Source organism: Pogona vitticeps, chromosome 4 (genome assembly GCF_051106095.1).
Source record: "Pogona vitticeps strain Pit_001003342236 chromosome 4, PviZW2.1, whole genome shotgun sequence".
Taxonomy (NCBI): Eukaryota; Metazoa; Chordata; class Lepidosauria; order Squamata; family Agamidae; genus Pogona; species Pogona vitticeps.
Window position 1 is genome coordinate 52,377,777 of NC_135786.1, and position 16,960 is coordinate 52,394,736.

General features: G+C 42.0%; 1 protein-coding gene and 1 long non-coding RNA gene across 4 annotated transcripts in view; one reads left to right on the top strand and one right to left on the bottom strand.

The window, feature by feature from the left end:
- FOXP4 (forkhead box P4) overlaps positions 1-16,960 on the bottom strand; it is a 170,857-nt gene that overhangs the window by 76,143 nt on the left and 77,754 nt on the right. The gene's annotated exons all lie outside the window — the stretch shown is intronic.
- Positions 16,346-16,743, top strand: LOC144589126 (uncharacterized). Its single transcript, XR_013545028.1, has 2 exons — positions 16,346-16,482; positions 16,516-16,743. It is a non-coding gene; the product is annotated as an uncharacterized LOC144589126 (long non-coding RNA).

A 16,960-nucleotide genomic window follows, 5' to 3' on the forward strand; every position in this document is an offset into this window, starting at 1 on the left:
CTTTCAAATACTTAAGAATTATACCAGCAACAAATCCAAGTTGCAAGGAGGGATTTAGTTTCAAGCCAGTTAATGCAGCCTTCAGCCTATCTCAAGTCTAACAAAAAAGAAATAAATTATGTTAACCTGAGCTGAGATGCAAATGAAAGTTAAACCAACCTGGACGTTTCAGCTGATTATTTGTCCCAGGGCCACTTTTTGACTTTCATAATAACTGCCTCTACTTTCTAAAGATTAACACTCGTAGTAACAACAGAAGCATTGTGCCCGTAGACTGAAAGCCTGAATTTCTTCTCTCCAAGAATGGTTTGTGGGTGTGCATGTGTCATAGCTGGCATCTGGCAGACAGTGATCCTTATAAGGCAGGCAGTGACTCACTTGTTGGCCTGCTGCCATTCCACAAAACTGCTTACTAACAGCTCTGGCCTCTCAGCAAGCCTTTGACAATATATCTCAATGGAGATACTTTCCCAAGATGCTTAAACTGGAATCTCATCAACCTCTGTTAAATATGAAGCACAAAAGAATAACCACTCTATAGACCCAAAATAAATTTCTTTAAAGGTAGTGTGTGCATCCTGGTATAATAAAAAGTAGAACCTGGCAGCGAAGATTTTCAGGACGAGACTGAAATATGAAAACAGCAACTGGAGAGAACCAACCAAAACCTCTCTGGGTACCCAAAAGAGAATGTTCTGTGTCAGAGTAAGATGCATTAATGAATCATAACACTGTTGAGCTTTCAAGAGAATGGCCCTCCTAGATGAAATCCCCAGCTCATTGAAGCTATATAAATACTCCCAGCGGGGAGAGAAAAAAAAAGAGAAAAAAAGTTGATAATCTTCAAGGTAAAGGCTAATAGCATATTCTAATGTGTAATCTGTATTTGAGGAACAAAGGGGGAGGAGGCACATGATTGAATAACCATGACTGGAATAGTGAACACTGCTGCTGCTCCTACTGCAGTTTGATGTCAGATTCAAAATCAGATATATCTTCTGCATATGTATAAAACAAATGTCCACTATCATATAAGATTTAGATGGAGTAAGCAGGCTGCAATAGCTTCAAAAATGACTCACACCACCAAGAGTAAGTTGAAGCATCTAACTGCACATTCAGACACAAGCACGGTTTTCTACATCTTCCTCTGGACCATCAGCAAACAGAAAAGAAAGCTAAGCAACATCAGCTCTGCTGAAACAGCCGATTACCCGTGGCTTCTCCTCTCCTGGAACTACCTGTATTCCACAGACTTGTGAAGAAATTGGTGTTTGAATTTACCTCCACTCTGTTGCTCTTTCCCCCAAATCCCTTCTCCTCTTCTGCAGGAGCACCTTTAGACAAAGCATTCTACTGCCCCACAGTACATGTTTAAACCTCTGCAGAGTCCTTAGGTATCAGCCACACAAAGTACAGTATGAGCAAGAAGACAGAATAGCAGATAGGAACACTACCAAGACAGGGAGACAGTAAGAGTACCAACTGTAATATCAACACTGTGATAAGTACATAGGCAGCTCTCTTTTTCTCTCTCAAGTGAGAGAATGTTGGAGGGGCCAGTATTGATCTGTCTTCATTACTGAAGTTCAAATCAACAAAATACACTTTTCCACACCAGTGCCCTCCTTGCCACAGTAGACAAAGGAAAAGCAATTTCCTGGAGTTTGTTCCAAAGTTGCCACTTTCTCTCTATACCAGTCTTTCCTCTCCTGTTAGAAAAAATGTCTTTAGATGGGAGATTTCCTTCTCAATATTCCATCAAAATGGCCAAGAAGAAAGGAATACAGGACTGTTGTTGTTTTCTAATTGCTATATATTTTACAAGTGCCCATAATCATATACAATGTAGAAGATTCTTTGGGATTCAAAATATTTGATCTCAGATTTTCAAACACTACCTATACATACAGTTAAATAGAAATAAGTAAATATAATAAATAAAAAGTAACTAAAAGCTGCCAGTTACTTTTGCTTATAATAAATGCAACTATAACAACTACAGTAACTACTTTTGGGGTCACTGGAATGTCAACTGTTACTACCACTGAAATTGTGGTTTAAAAGTAACTTTCCAAGTTGTAGTGACAAGAAAATTTCATGAAGGTGTTATTTCATCTACTTCATAATAGAACATAGCTGTTACAGTGTCAAATTCATATTGCTGATCAGCAATGAATCTCACAATGACCTTTGGGCAGGAGCAGACAACACACAGACTACATATGTCACCTCATCAGTTTTGTGTTTTAAGTCAACCACAACATAGATGAGAGTTTCTCCCAGAGTGACATAGGAGAAACTGAGCTTTAGGGAGCCTTATATTGTAAATTACTCTAAACTCACTGGAAGAAAGATGGAATAAAACGTAAATAACTGATATAAACAAACAAATAGCAACCAACAGAGGCTTTGTTTTACTTGATCAAGACTAAATTCCACCACAAAAGACACTTCTCCAAAATAACAGAGACCACTACATGAACCACCATTACTGATGACTGCACATCTATAACGGCAACTGTTGTGAAGCCCAATACATACACAGAACCCATTTCACATGGATTGAATTACTCTAGCATACTGGACATGACCCAGTATTTGAAAAGGAGTCCAGAAACACCAAATGGTACAAAATGCAATAGTGTAGACTGAAAGTGTGAATGCGGATGTGGGCGGCTGTTATGGAAGGTACACCTTTTCTCACAGCAATCTGCTCTCTCATTGGCTCATGGATGAGTGATTTCTAATGAGCAAGGGCAGTATTGCCCATCCTTGAACCCACCGTGGGTCCATAACCTGCCATACAGACTCATACTCTGGTGATTGTAGCAGTGGAGAAAATATGCAGAATTCCCTTTCAAAACAAGCTATCCAAACTGTAATGGATGGACACAAGAGATATTGTCATATTAAGCACAGCATCCAAACTCTACAAAGCTCTCCCACACAAACCCAATCTGTCTTCTATGGGTGTTTGTTTTTTGTTTAAAGGACCAATGATTAAGCTGGTATTTTTAGGAAAAATGTGTTCTGCTACTTCTTGCATAAATATGCTGTCATTATGGGACTTTTAACTTGTGCAATGTCGCCATTAGGAGGCTAGCTGTAAGGGACGTAAAAAAAAGGTCTCTTTTTTTTTATCAAGGGATGACCATGATATATTGACAAATAGTCATCGTCGTCATCATCATCATCATCATCTCCTCAGAACTGAAGGGACATTGTGGATCATTGAGTCCAGCCCTTGTCAAAGAGGCACAATTCGGAATTGAACTCCCAACCTCTGGCTCTACAGCCAGATACTCAAATCACTGAGCTATTACAGCAGTTCAGCATGGCAATTGCTCTGGGATTTACACAGTTAGATTTGTAGTATTTTTCCAGACTACATGATGTACAGATCATTGTGAATCAGCTTGGCATTTTTTCTTTCCAGTCTTTACTTTTTTCCTCCACTGCTGGGGCTTCTGCTTTTTTGCAAGGTAATATATTTGGTTCTAATATCAGTTCAGGCATGTGTGCTCATTTGTACCAATATAGAAAAGCAATGGGGGCATGAATAGGGGTTGATTTAAAGGGGTTGCTGGGTTGGAGATGGCTGGGATGTATTTTCTGTGACTGTTTTCTGTGACCCTTTGCATCCCAAAGTTATTTTCATTTTTTATATTTCTTCTGCATTTATTAATTTTTAATATTTTTGTTACAATTATCTACTCCAGCATTAGATCATCTGGTAATTGCAATGCTAGGGAAGTTCCTTTGCATTAATTTCTTGACTACTTCCCAGAATTATCTCCTACGCTGGCCATACCAGCTCTTTCCACTACACCATTTATCCACTGCTATGTCTAGTTTTTTTCAGTTCAGAATCTTGCATGTGCCCCTAAATGCTTTACATATGACTTCTAGTGTGCAGCCTATTGGCCTCCATTTTTGCCAAACCTGTCACATTGTTATAACAAATTAGTGCTAGGGCACCCATAGAAAAACTAAAAGAAAAAAGAACTCTAATTAGAGCAGTCAAGGGAATGCATTTGTGCTGTGTGTGTATTATCTGAGTGTGTGTGTCTAATTGATTTCTATTTTGGTTATACGTTGATTTACAGTTGTCTGTTCAGTTGCCTGAATACACTGCCAGTTACACAAGTTATTGGTTTCACAGAATTGTACAGGCTGTCCTCTTGCTTCATGTTTGACTCCCAGACCAAATTCTCCAACAATGTATGTTTCTGCTTTGTTTCCTAGTCATGTATGATGACCAGCACATCTGCTCTGAAGTGTTATCCATTTCTAATGGTCATCTGCATAAAAGCTTTCAATTTTTTCAACACCTGTAGCTGAAAGACAGACGGTATGTTGGTTATGTTGACAGGCTTTCCAAACAGTCAGATTGAGATTACATGGTTTAACCTTTCATTATAGCCCCTAACAGCCTGCACTATATCTTGCCTTATTATTAGAGCCACAGCATTTCTTCTAATTTTTCATTTACAGAGCAAAATAGTTTGTAATTCTCTGACCAAAACTGCTCTATCCCAGTCCACCTGAATTCATTCACACTAAGTACTACAATGTTTACTACTTCCTAGTTCAGTCTTTTTCCATAAGACAGACTATGAACTTCCAAACAAATTGGAAGTGCAGGGGGGGGGGGCAGGATTGCAGTTGGAGATAAGATAAACATATAGTCAAGGAATACCACCTTGAACGAGTTCAAATCTCCAGGGCTGGATGAACTGCATCCAAGAGTACTGAAGGAACTGGCTAAAGAACTCTCAGAACCACTATCCATTATTTTATTGAAATCATGGGAAACGGATGAGGTGCCAGAGAACTGAAGGAGGGCCAATGTTGTCCCCATCTTCAAAAAACGGCAAAAAAGAGGAACGTGGGAACTACAGGTCAGTCAGCCTGACATCAGCCCCAGGCAAAATTCTGGAACAGATCATAAAGCGGTCATTGTGCAAGAACCTAGAAGACAAGGTAGTAATAGCTAGAAGCCAACACGGATTTGTCAAGAACAAATCCTGCCAAACTAATTCGATCTCGTTTTTTTGACCAGGCCACCTCCTTGATAGACAGAGGGAATGCTGTAGACGTAGTATATCTTGACTTCGGCAAAGCTTTTGACAAAGTGCTCCATGATATCCTGATTAGCAAGGTAACTAGGGGTGGGCTGGATAAAACAAGTGTCAGGTGGATACACAATTGGCTATAGAACTGTACTCAGAGGGTGATGATTAATGGATCCTTCTCTAACTGGGAGGAGGTAAGTAGTGGGGTACCTCATGGCTCAGTCCTGGACCCGGTGCTCTTCAATATATTTTAATGACTTGGATAAGGGAGTGCAGGGAAAGCTTGTCAAATTTTCAGATGATACCAAATTGGGAAGAATAGCTAATACCCTAGAAAACAGAAACAAAATTCAAAATGACCTTGAGAGGATGAAACACTGGGCTGAAAGGAACAGAATGAAATTCAACAGGGATAAATGCAAAGTATTGCACCTCAGAAGAAGAAACCAACCACACAGTTACAAGATGGGGGATACCTGGCTCAGCAAAACTATGAGCGAGAAGGATCTTGGAATTTTCACAGATCACAAGCTAAATACAAGCCAACAGTGGGATGTGGCGACAAAAAAGGCCAACACTATTTTATGCTCCATTAATAGAAGTCTAGTTTCCAAATCCCGCAAGGTACTAGTCCCCCTCTATTCAGCACTGGTTAGGCCTCACCTTGAGTCTTATGTCCAGTTCTGGATGCTACACTTCAAGAAGGATGCTACTGAGGAAGAGCAGAGGACAAGTACAAGTACAGTGGTACCTTGCTAGACGACAACTCTGCTGTATGATGAATCCGCAGGACAGTAACTTTTTGCAATTGCTATAGCGATTCGCAAAACAGTCATTCCAATGGGGATTTTCACTTGACGTTGATTATTTATTTATTTATTTATTTATTTATTTGTTTGTTTGTTTGTTTGTTTATTTATTTATTTATTTATTTTATTTCTATCCCGCCTATCTGATCGTATTTGACCACTCTAGGCGGCTTACAATAAAACAACAATGTAATTTTAGACCCGTGCTTCGCGAACCGTCTGTTCGCAAGACGATGATTTTTCCAGCTCCGCAAAATAGCTGCCCTGTCTTTTCCGGACCCATGCTTCACAGGGCAGACATTTTAACAGCTGATCAGCGCTTGGAAAATGGCTTCCCCTATGGGCGATCGTCGCTGGACAACGAGGTAATTTCCCCATTGGAATGCATTAAATGGGTTTCAATGCATTCCAATGGGGAATTGTTTTTCGCATGATGACGATTTCGCTTAACAGCAATTTTCCCAAAATGGATTATCGTCGTCATGCGGGGCAACACTGTAGCTCCAGAGCTAATGAAGTGGTTGGGCCAAAGCCGAAAGGACTCTCAGCTGTGGATGTGCCTCAAAGGGAAAGGAAAGTCCGATGCTGCAAAGAAAAATACTGCATAAGAACCTGGAATGTAAGATCTATGAACCTTGGTAAGCTGGATTTGGTCAAACAGGAGATGATAAGAATAAACATTGACATCCTGGGCGTCAGTGAACTAAAATGGACAGGAATTGGTAAATTCAGTTCAGATGATTATCATGTCTACTATTGTGGGCCAGAATCCTGTAGAAGGAATGGAGTAGCCCTCATAGTCAACAAAAAAGTGGGAAAAGCTGTAATGGGATATAATCTCAAAAATGATAGAATGATCTTTCAATCACAGTAATCCAAGTTTATGCACTAACCATTAATGCTGAGGAGACTGATATTGACCAATTTTATGAAGACTTACAACACCTTCTAGAACTGACACCAAAGAAAGATGTTCCTATTTATTATTTATTTATTTATTTAGTTTATATGCCGCCCATACTACCCGAAGGTCTCTGGGCGGCTTACAACATTTAAAATACAATACAAAGGCAAAATAAAAGGGCAAAACCATTAAAATGCAATTAAAATATATGCTCTAAAAATTGCCATCAGACCCACAGCTGATATTATTTCAATTAAAAACCTTCTGGAACAGGAAGGTTTTGACCTGGTGCCGAAATGTCATCAGCATCGGTGCCAGACGAATCTCAGTTGGGAGGGCATTTCATAGTCTGGGGGCAGCTGCCGAAAAGGCCCTTTCTCTACAAGCCCTCCCTCTTATCTCCTTAAGGGACGGCTCTTTCAAAAGGGCCCCCTGGTTAGATCTTAACTGCCGGGTAGATTCATATGGAAGGAGGCTGTCCTTCAGTAATCCAGGGCCCAAGACATTTAGGACTTTATATGTCAAAACAAGCACTTCCCTTAGGGGGAATGTAACCCCATTCAGGGCAGGGAAATGGCCCTCCAACCTGTCCGGCGAAGCACCCACTAACAGCACTTCTGTCTTGTCTGGATTGACTTTCAATTTATTAACCCCCATCCAGTCCATTATCAGGTCTAGACACAAGTTCAGCACAGAAACTGCCTCACCTGGATTGGTGGAAAATGAGAGGTAAACCTGAGTAGCGTCAGCATACAGTATTGCTGACTTCTCAGCCCAAACCTCCTGATGACCTCTCCCAGCGGTTTCATGTAGATGTTAAACAGCCTGGGGGACAGTATTGAGCCCTGAGAAAACCCATGACATAGACGCCATGGGACAGAGCAACTGTCCTCCAGCATCACCCTCTGGACACGGTCAGCCAGGAAGGAGCGGAACTACCGTAAAGCGGTGCCCCCAACTTCCAACCCAGCCAGCCTATCCAGAAGAACACCATGGTCGATAGTGTCGAAAGCCGCTGAGAGGTCCAGGGGTATCAACAGGGTCACACTCCCCCTGTCTCTTTCCCTGCAAAGGTCATCATACAGGGCGACCAAGGCAGTTTCCGTACCAAAACCAGGCCTGAAACCTAATTGAAATGGATCCAGAAAATCCGTTTCATCCAGCAGCGCCTGGAGTTGCCCAGCCACAACCCGCTCCAACACTTTGCCCAAATAAGGGAGGTTCGCTACTGGTCAGTAGTTAACCACCAGCCTTGGCTCCAGATTAAGTTTTTAAAGGAGTGGTCGAATTACCGCCTCTTTCAAGGCAGTAGGGACCACTCCCTCTCTCAAAGAGGCGTTCACGGCCTCCTGGACCCAGGTGCGAACCCCCCTGGCAGATCTTCCAATTAGCCAGGGAGACAATGTTCTTCTCATTATAGGGGATTGGAATGCTAAAGTGGGAAGTCAAGAGATAAAAGGAACAACAGGAAAGTTTGGCCTTGGAGTTCAAAACAAAGCAGGGCAAAGGCTAATAGAGTTTTTGTCAAGAGAACAAGCTGGTCATCACAAACACTCTTTTCCAACAACACAACAGGCAATTCTACACATGGATATCACCAGATGGGCAATACCGAAATCAGATTGACTATATTCTCTGCAGCCACAGATGGGGAAACTCTATACAGTCAGGAAAAACAAGACCGGGAGCTGATTGTGGTTCTGATCATCAGCTTCTCATAGCAAAATTCAAATTTAAACTGAAGAGATTAGGAAAAACCACTGCGTTAGTCAGGTATAATCTAAACCAAATCCCTTATGAATACACAGTGGAAGTAAAGAACAGATTTAAGGAACTCGATTTGGTCGACAGAGTGCCTGAAGAACTTTGGATAGAGGCTCGTAACATTGTACAGGACGCAGCAACAAAAACCATCCCAAAGAAAAGGAAATCCAAGGAAGCAAATTGGCTGTCCAACGAGGCCTTACAAATAGCAGAGAAGAGAAGGGAAACAAAATGCAAGGGAGATAGGGAAAGTTACAGAAAATTGAATGCAGACTTCCAAAGAATAGCAAGGAGAGACAAGAGGGCCTTCTTAAATGAACAATGCAAAGAAATAGAGGAAAATAATAGAAAAGGAACAACCAGAGATCTGTTCAGGATAACTGGAGATATTAAAGGAACATTTTGTGCAAAGATGGACATGATAAAGGACAAAAATGGTAGGGACCTCACAGAAGCAGAAAACATCAAGAAGAGGTGGCAAGAATACACAGAGGAATTATACCAGAAAGATTTGGATATCCCGGACAACCCAGACAATGTAGTTGCTGACCTTGAGCCAGACCTCCTGGAGAGCGAAGTCAAGTGGGCCTTAGAAAGCATGGCTAACAACAAGGTCAGTGGAGGTGATGGCATTCCTGTTGAACTATTTAAAATCTTAAAAGATGACGCTGTTAAGGTGCTACTCTCAATATGCCTGCAAGTTTGGAAAACTCAGCAGTGGCCAGAGGATTGGAAAAGATCAGTCTACATCCCAATCCCAAAGAAGGGCAGTGCCAAAGAATGGTCCAACTACCGTACAATTGCACTCATTTCATATGCTAGAAGGTTATGCTCAAAATCCTCCAAGGTAGGCTTTAGTAGTATGTGGACCGAGAACTCCCAGAAGTACATGCTGGATTTCGAAGGGGCAGAGGAACTAGAGACCAAATTGCTAACATGCGCTGGATTATGGAGAAAGTCAGAGAGTTCCAGAAAAACATCTACTTCCATTTCATTGACTATGCGAAAGACATTGACTGTGTGGACCACAGCAAACTATGGCAAGTTCTTAAAGAAATGGAAGTGCCTGCCCACCTTATCTCTCTCCTGAAAAACCTATATGTGGGACAGGAAGCAACAGTTAGAACTAGATATGGAACAACTGATTGGTTCAAAACTGGGAAAGGAGTATGACAAGGCTGTATATTGTCCCCCTCCTTATTTAACTTATATGCAGAATACATCATGTGAAAGGCTGGACTGGAGGAATACCAAGCCGGAATTAAGACTGCCAGAAGAAATATCAACAACCTTCGATATGCAGATGATACCACTCTGATGGTAGAAAGTGAGGAGGAATTAAAGAACCTCTTAATGAGGGTGAAAGAGGAAAACACCAAAAATGGTCTGAAGCTCAACATCCAAAAAACTAAGATCATGGCCACTGGTCCCATCACCTCCTGGCAAATAGAAGGGAAAGATATGGAGGCAGTGACAGATTTTACCTTCTTGGGCTCCATGATCACCGCAGATGGTGACAGCAGCCACGAAATTAAAAAACACCTGCTTCTTGGGAGGAAAGCAATGACAAACCTCAACAGCATCTTAAAAAGCAGAGACATCACCTTGCCAACAAAAGTCCGAATAGTCAAAGCTATGGTTTTTCCAGCAGTAATGTATGGAAGTGAGAGCTGGACCATAAAGAAAATTGACAGCCGAAGAATTGATGCTTTTGAATTGTGGTGCTGGAGGAAACTCTTGAGAGTCCCCTGAATCGCAAGGAGACCAAACCTATCAATTTTGAAGGAAATGAACCCTGAGTGCTCACTGGAAGGACAGATCCTGAAGCTGAGGCTACAATTCTTTGGCCATCTCATGAGAAAAGAAGACTCCCTGGAAAAGACCCTGGTGTTGGGAAAGTGTGAAGGCAAGAGGAGAAGGGGACGACAGAGGACAAGATGGTTGGACACTGTCACCAAAGCTACCAACATGAATTTGACCCAACTCCAGGAAGCAGTGGAAGACAGGAGGGCCTGGTGTGCTCTGGTCCATTGGGTCACGAAGAGTCGGACACGACTAAACGACTAAACAACAACACATTTCAGTGTAGATTCTAGTTCCAGTACTGAAAACAAATCCCTGGGCTTAGTAAGCATTCTGAAATAATTTGCTTGGCAATTGTACATCAACAACCATGAGCCACTATTGTGCACATGGTCTCGTTGGTAGACCTCAGGATTTTAGTATACTGTATATAAAAACCGTAGATCCCATTATGCTCTAGTTTGTCCATCCCTTTCCAAGGGGCAAAGGCCTCTTGACTTGTCTGCCTGCCACCTGGTTTATCAAAATTGTATTAAACAACTACACAAAACCAAATGAGGGCATACAGACAAACTTTAAAACAAAGGTGCATGAACCTGCTTGACTATACTTTCTGTTCTATAGCAGGTAAAATACTACTATTTGGCATTCTGCCATTCATTAAGATCAACAGTCAAAACAAGATATGCCTTACAGCTAGCAGTGTGCCTGCTGGGTGTTGTGCAGCACTGTCCTACCCACCACTACCTGAGATCAACCTTCCAATACCTACCGCAGCACAGTATAAGTAGTGTGTGTTTACAAGTCAGTTCTGAGGCTATTTCCGAGTATCATCCTAATGACGAGTAACAGAAGAGGAAATCTTATCAACTGGCTGCCAGTCCAGAAATAATAACATTTATTCTCCAAACCTGGGAATTCCCTCCTTCTTCCTCCCTCCTTCTGTACCCAACCATGCAATCTGTTTGTAGATCCTTACATCCTGCTTACAGCAGAAAAAACGGTCAATGGTGGGGAAAGCCCTGCTTCTCCTTTTTTAAACTAGGTGGTGCCAAGTTTAAGAGAAAGCCAATGCAATCCTGGCCAACAGATGTGGAAAAAGTGAAGTACATCATATTTCCCCCCTCTAAAGTCAGAAAAGCATTTCTGCTCCATTTAAGCCCTGTGGTGGCACACAGCTTATTCGGAAGTGAGAACTGAGATTAATTTGACACACATTCTACAGTGAACTACATACACGTGACAAGCCTTCGCCTAAGAAACTCTGCTCTATACATTCTTCATTCTCTCCCATATGCTGTCTGTCAGCCCGCAGCTCTCAAACACACACACACACACCGCTGAGGGAAACTCTCCTGGTCAATCTCACCCACACCATTCCATTATTAGATAAACTTCCTTTCAAAGAGAGACTGCTTAATCCTCTATCTCCCTTCACTATGATCTTCCTTCAGCTGTAACACTGGGACACGAGGAGGAGAAATAGACTGCTGAGTTATGAGCGACTCTTGACTCAGGTCTACAACTTTCATAAGTTCTTTTGCAACACAAAAGGTGGGGAGGGAGACAGAATGGCAGGCTCTGTTATTAACTCTGAGAAAGTCAGCTGACATATAGACAGAGGGGAGATTGGGAAAGGATTGAGCAGGGGCTAAGGTGGATGGGGGCAGAGAAAAGAGACGGCAAAACAAAGTATAAGAAGGAAAACAGGCCATGAATGAATAAGGATAAAAGAGAAGATAAACAGGCAATGACAGAATGAGTCTAGGTGAGAAATACAACACACACATACCCTAACCACAATCACTAGGTGAAGAAGAAAAAAAGAAGAAGAAAAAAAAAAACAGAAAGATGGACATACATATACAAACACAAATAATGAGAGACACTCACAGATTACAGGAATTTGACTTCACCCTTACTGCCTTTGTTCTTTCGAAATATTTTCCATTTGGTGACTGCCTTTCCTTCCTGAAACAGCTACTGGAAAAAGCTGACTGTTTGTTCAAAAGAAGCCTTGATGAATTATTGTTGTTAATATTAGCTGTGATTTTGCCCTCTTCACTTTCAGTTAAACTCATTAATGAAGATGGCTTGTCTCCTGCCTCTCCACAGAGAGGCTACTCCTTTCAAGACAGGTGTGATGGAAGCCCAGGGGAAAGGAGGTGGTGGTGATGGTAGTGGTTTAGAAAAGAAGGGAAAATATTTAAGGATAGGTCTGGATTCCATCAGGTCCCACAGACTCCTCAGAAACGGCATTTTTATGGCACATTTTCAAGACTGGAAAATACCCATTAGGGCATGAAAAGTTGTCTTCTGCCTAACACAGGATTTTCCCCACTACCACCATCTGCCCTTTCTAAATTTAAAGCATTCCATCTGCATTGTCTTCCATTGCCACTGTTCCAATATATGAGGTATCTGGGCCTAGTCCAAAACATATTGGGAAAAAAAAACAACGGCAGTGGAAAACTCCTTGCAGGTCTTTGAAACTTCTTGGAATAAAGTGAAGTTATCTCACTTATTACATGGAAATTACAGTCATTCCTGATGGAAAAGGATCATAATATAGGAAACTGAGTATTCATGTGGAACAGGTTCTGATATTACTTATTCCACAACAAGTTTGGAAAGTGGTGGGGAGCCCAGACATTCACTTTGATTGCACCTAAATAGTTAGGGATGATACACTGATCAGCAGAACTTTCTAAGCTGGCTTTAATTTTGAGAATTAATGTACTCTCATCTGACTGTTCTGAAGATACAGTTCTTCAACTATCATTAAGATAATACACAATAAATCATAATGGGCATCAGGAAAGAAGACAGAATCCCCACTGCTTTCAAAGTAACACTTTCTAGATTCAGTTCGGTAGGTTTAGATAACAGGCAGCCAAGTGAGAAATAAATGAGACAAACCTGGTTGAAGAGAAGACAGCTTATACACTTGAGATTATGCTGCAGGTGTGCAGTTCCACACAAAACAGGGGAAGTGACAGGAAGAACAAAAAGCAATACAATCCCCTCTTTTTATTCCAGATGTATTTCAAGGGACAAAACACAAGAACACACAGTGCCAAAAAAAACCTGGTTCTCTGAGGCATCCAGAGAAACTGAAGGCAGCCTCCCCTTTACCTCCATACCCTCTTCCACTGGGTTTCCTCCATTTCTAGCAGTCTTTGGAGTTTAGTCTGATAAGAGGCAGGACCCTCCGCTCCAGGAAACAACATGCTAATTACTTTCCTTTGTTAATTAAACCCACGTGGCTCTAATAAGGTAACCTGCTGTTCACCGATAAATTTAATTAGCCTGAAGGGAGAACCCCTCCACACAGCTATTTAAAATTGTCACTTTCCATTCATATGCGCTTCCCCTCCTTTCCTTTCTGTTTCTCCTTTAGATCCGAATGTGCTCATCTTGCAACGCTTTTCATATCCCAAGTCTGTTGCCCTTGCTGCTGTGTACATGTGCAATAACCCCCATCTTGGCAACATCTCTGGGGACCTCCAGAACTAAAAGCAGGACACTTTTATAGTTTTCAGGCTAAACAGCACAGAGCGTAACTGATTCGGCATTACACCAGACACAGAGGGGTTGCATTTCTGTGTTTATTTCACTTTTTTCACTTATAATATCTAGATTAATACAATATATGGCATAATGCCATCATATTATGTACTGCCCAGCCAAGAACTAGCTGTCTCTAGTGAGGGAAAGGGACTATATGCTGATGCATTACATCACACTTGAAATTAAAAGTTCTGAGAAAAAAATCTGAGACATGAAAAGAGGAACAGCTCTGTAATTCTACTAATATCTGGCTCTCTCTATATACACCACAGATTAATAGGAGTGCTTCCAATATCACTGTCAGCTGAGGTTTTTAATACTGCTTTGTATAGTAGGATTACTCGCTTTGGATTAATAGTTCTTCCAGTACCACTATCAGCTGAGGTTTTTAACACTGTTTTGGACAGTAAATGAGAGAATTTGGTTCAAATTTTCTATAAAGTGGGAAGTGTTTCAGGTTCTGAAAGCTCCACTTCTTTAAAAGGTTTGTTTAAATCAAGAACATGTTATGTGCACTATGTGCTGTCAAGTCAGAACTGATTATAGTGGCCCTAACAGGGCTTTTAAGGTAAATAAATACAATTCAAGGAGTGGTTTTACCAGTTCCACCAGACACAAATACATGAGTTTCCGTAGCCAAGCAGGGATTAAAACCCAGATGTTTGTCATTGTATCCACTAGAACAGTGGTCCCCAACTTTGGGCCTCCAGATGTTCTTGGACTACAACTCCCAGAAGCCTTCACCACCACCTCTGCTAGCCACGATTTCTGGGAGTTGAAGACCAAGAACATCTGGAGGCCCAAGGCTGGGGACCACTGCACTAGAGCACAGAGTATCTGCTGCTGGCCCTTTCCATATCACTTTTCAATCATACTAGCACAAAAGAGTTCTTCACACGAACAAGATAAAAAGCAAGAGTCCTTTGAGGAACCCAGTCTAAACTGATCCAACACATCATTCTGATATTTCACGATCTGTTACCACACCTACCATAACTTCCAGTGTCAAACCTCTCTGTAAGAAAGATTACTCCAACATAGTAGCCACAATGATTTTTGATGAGGAGGATGCTGGTCCCTAAGAAACATTCTTCCCCACCAAAGATTACCTAATTTTTCAGATACCCATTTCCAATTTCTCACAGCTCCATTTCTCAGAATGGGAAGCCAACTTCCATCCCTGACCTCGGAGGCTGATTTGTCAGGGAAGAAAGGAAATGGAAGTCTGCATTCAGACATAATGGGAAGTACACATGAAAAATAAGCTAGAATTCTCATCAATTTTGAATTACCATTATATCTAAATCAGGGGTCTCAAACTCAATTTACCTGGGGGCCGCTGGAGGCAGAGCCTGGGTGAGGCCGGGCCGCATCAGATTTTCTGCCAAGCGGAGCAAGAACCCGAGGAACCTGCCCAGGAGTTTCCTTAGCTGGCAGACAGGTGGGCTGGCTGGCAGGCTGTAGTTCCGGATGGAGGGGGCAAGAGGTGTTGTCTTGGGAGAGAGCCAGTGAGTGAGGCGAGGCTTTTTTTTACTCTTGAGAGCAGAGGATGTGTGGGTGCTTTGGGGGGGCAGGCAAGGCGAGGGCCACAAACTATTGTCTGGCGGGCCGCAAATGGCCCCCGGGCTGCATGTTTGAGACCCCTGATCTAAATAGAAACAGTGACTTAAGTTACAAAGAAACCACCAAAACCTTGGCACCTTTACCAGATACCTGACTAATTCACTACCCAGGAAAGTCATACCAAATTGCATCTTTATGTTTATGTTGCATTATACAGTATAGTCAATGCAACAATGTTCTCCCTCTTCACCTATGACTGTAAACTATGAAGAAATATCCATTATAAAGAGCTCAGGATAAAGCTATCCAGATAGAGACATACAGTGGTGCCTTGGCTTACGAACGTCCCTACTTATGACCGTTTCGAGTTACGACCAGCTCTGGTTGCAAATTTTTGCTTCTACTTATGACCGGAGCTTCCACTTACGAACAGAAAAAGGCAGGGGGAACAGGTGGGAAATTCAAATTCTCACTGTAGGTGGCGATGAGGCTGCTTCTTTGTAGCTCTTTCACCTCAGCAGTTAGTGTGTGTATGTTGGAGGAGGCTTGGACTGCCTCCTTCTGCTTCTGAGAGCATGTGTGTGTGTTTGCAGGGAGGTTTCGGGATGCCTGGTAAGGTAAGGTGCTGTTTTCTACTTTTTAAAAACTGTTCTGGGTGTTTTTGCAGCGTGGTTTTGAGCTGGGGGGTTACGTTTCTGTACTGTGATGGGTCTTGGGGGTTTGTTTGTTTTTTGGTTCTCCCCTATTTGTAGCTTTTTGGAGTGTTTTTTCCCATTTCAGATGGGTCTTGGGGGGTTGTGGGTTTGTTTTTTGTTTTGTTTTTTTTGCTTTCCCCCTTATTTCTGATGGGCCTTGGGGGGTTTGGTTGCTTTGGGTTTTTTCCCCCTCATTTCCAATGGGTCCTGCATGCTTCCCTTGCTTTTTCCTTTGTTTTCTTTGTATTTCTGATCTATTCCATTTGTTTTCTGTGCATTTCCAATGGGTCTTGCACGCTTGATTGCTTTTCTTTCCCCCCCCCCTTCAGCCGGAAGGGATTAATCATGTTTCCAATGAGTCTTGCAGTGATTTTTTTTTTTTGGTGATTTTTTTTCTTCAGCCGGAATGGATTAATTGCATTTCAATGCATTCCTGTGAGAAATGGTGCTTTGATTTACGACCATTTCGAGTTATGCCCATCTTCTGGAATGGATTATGGTCGTAATGACATTGCTTTATACTGTATATACCAAAGACTATTGGTCCTTCTAACCCAGTTTTGTCTATCTTTTGATGCCAATGCCAGGTAGGTGGGACTCGTTCAGCCCTGGAAGGCAGCCCATCTAGGAGAAGGAAAACTCTGATTTCAACTCCTCACTGAGGTGCTGCCATCGCCATCTATGCCATGAGGGAGCAGGCTGGGTAGGTGGGGCTCGTCAGCCCTGGAAGGCAGCCCATCTAGGAGAAGGAAAACTCCGACTTCAAACCTCCAT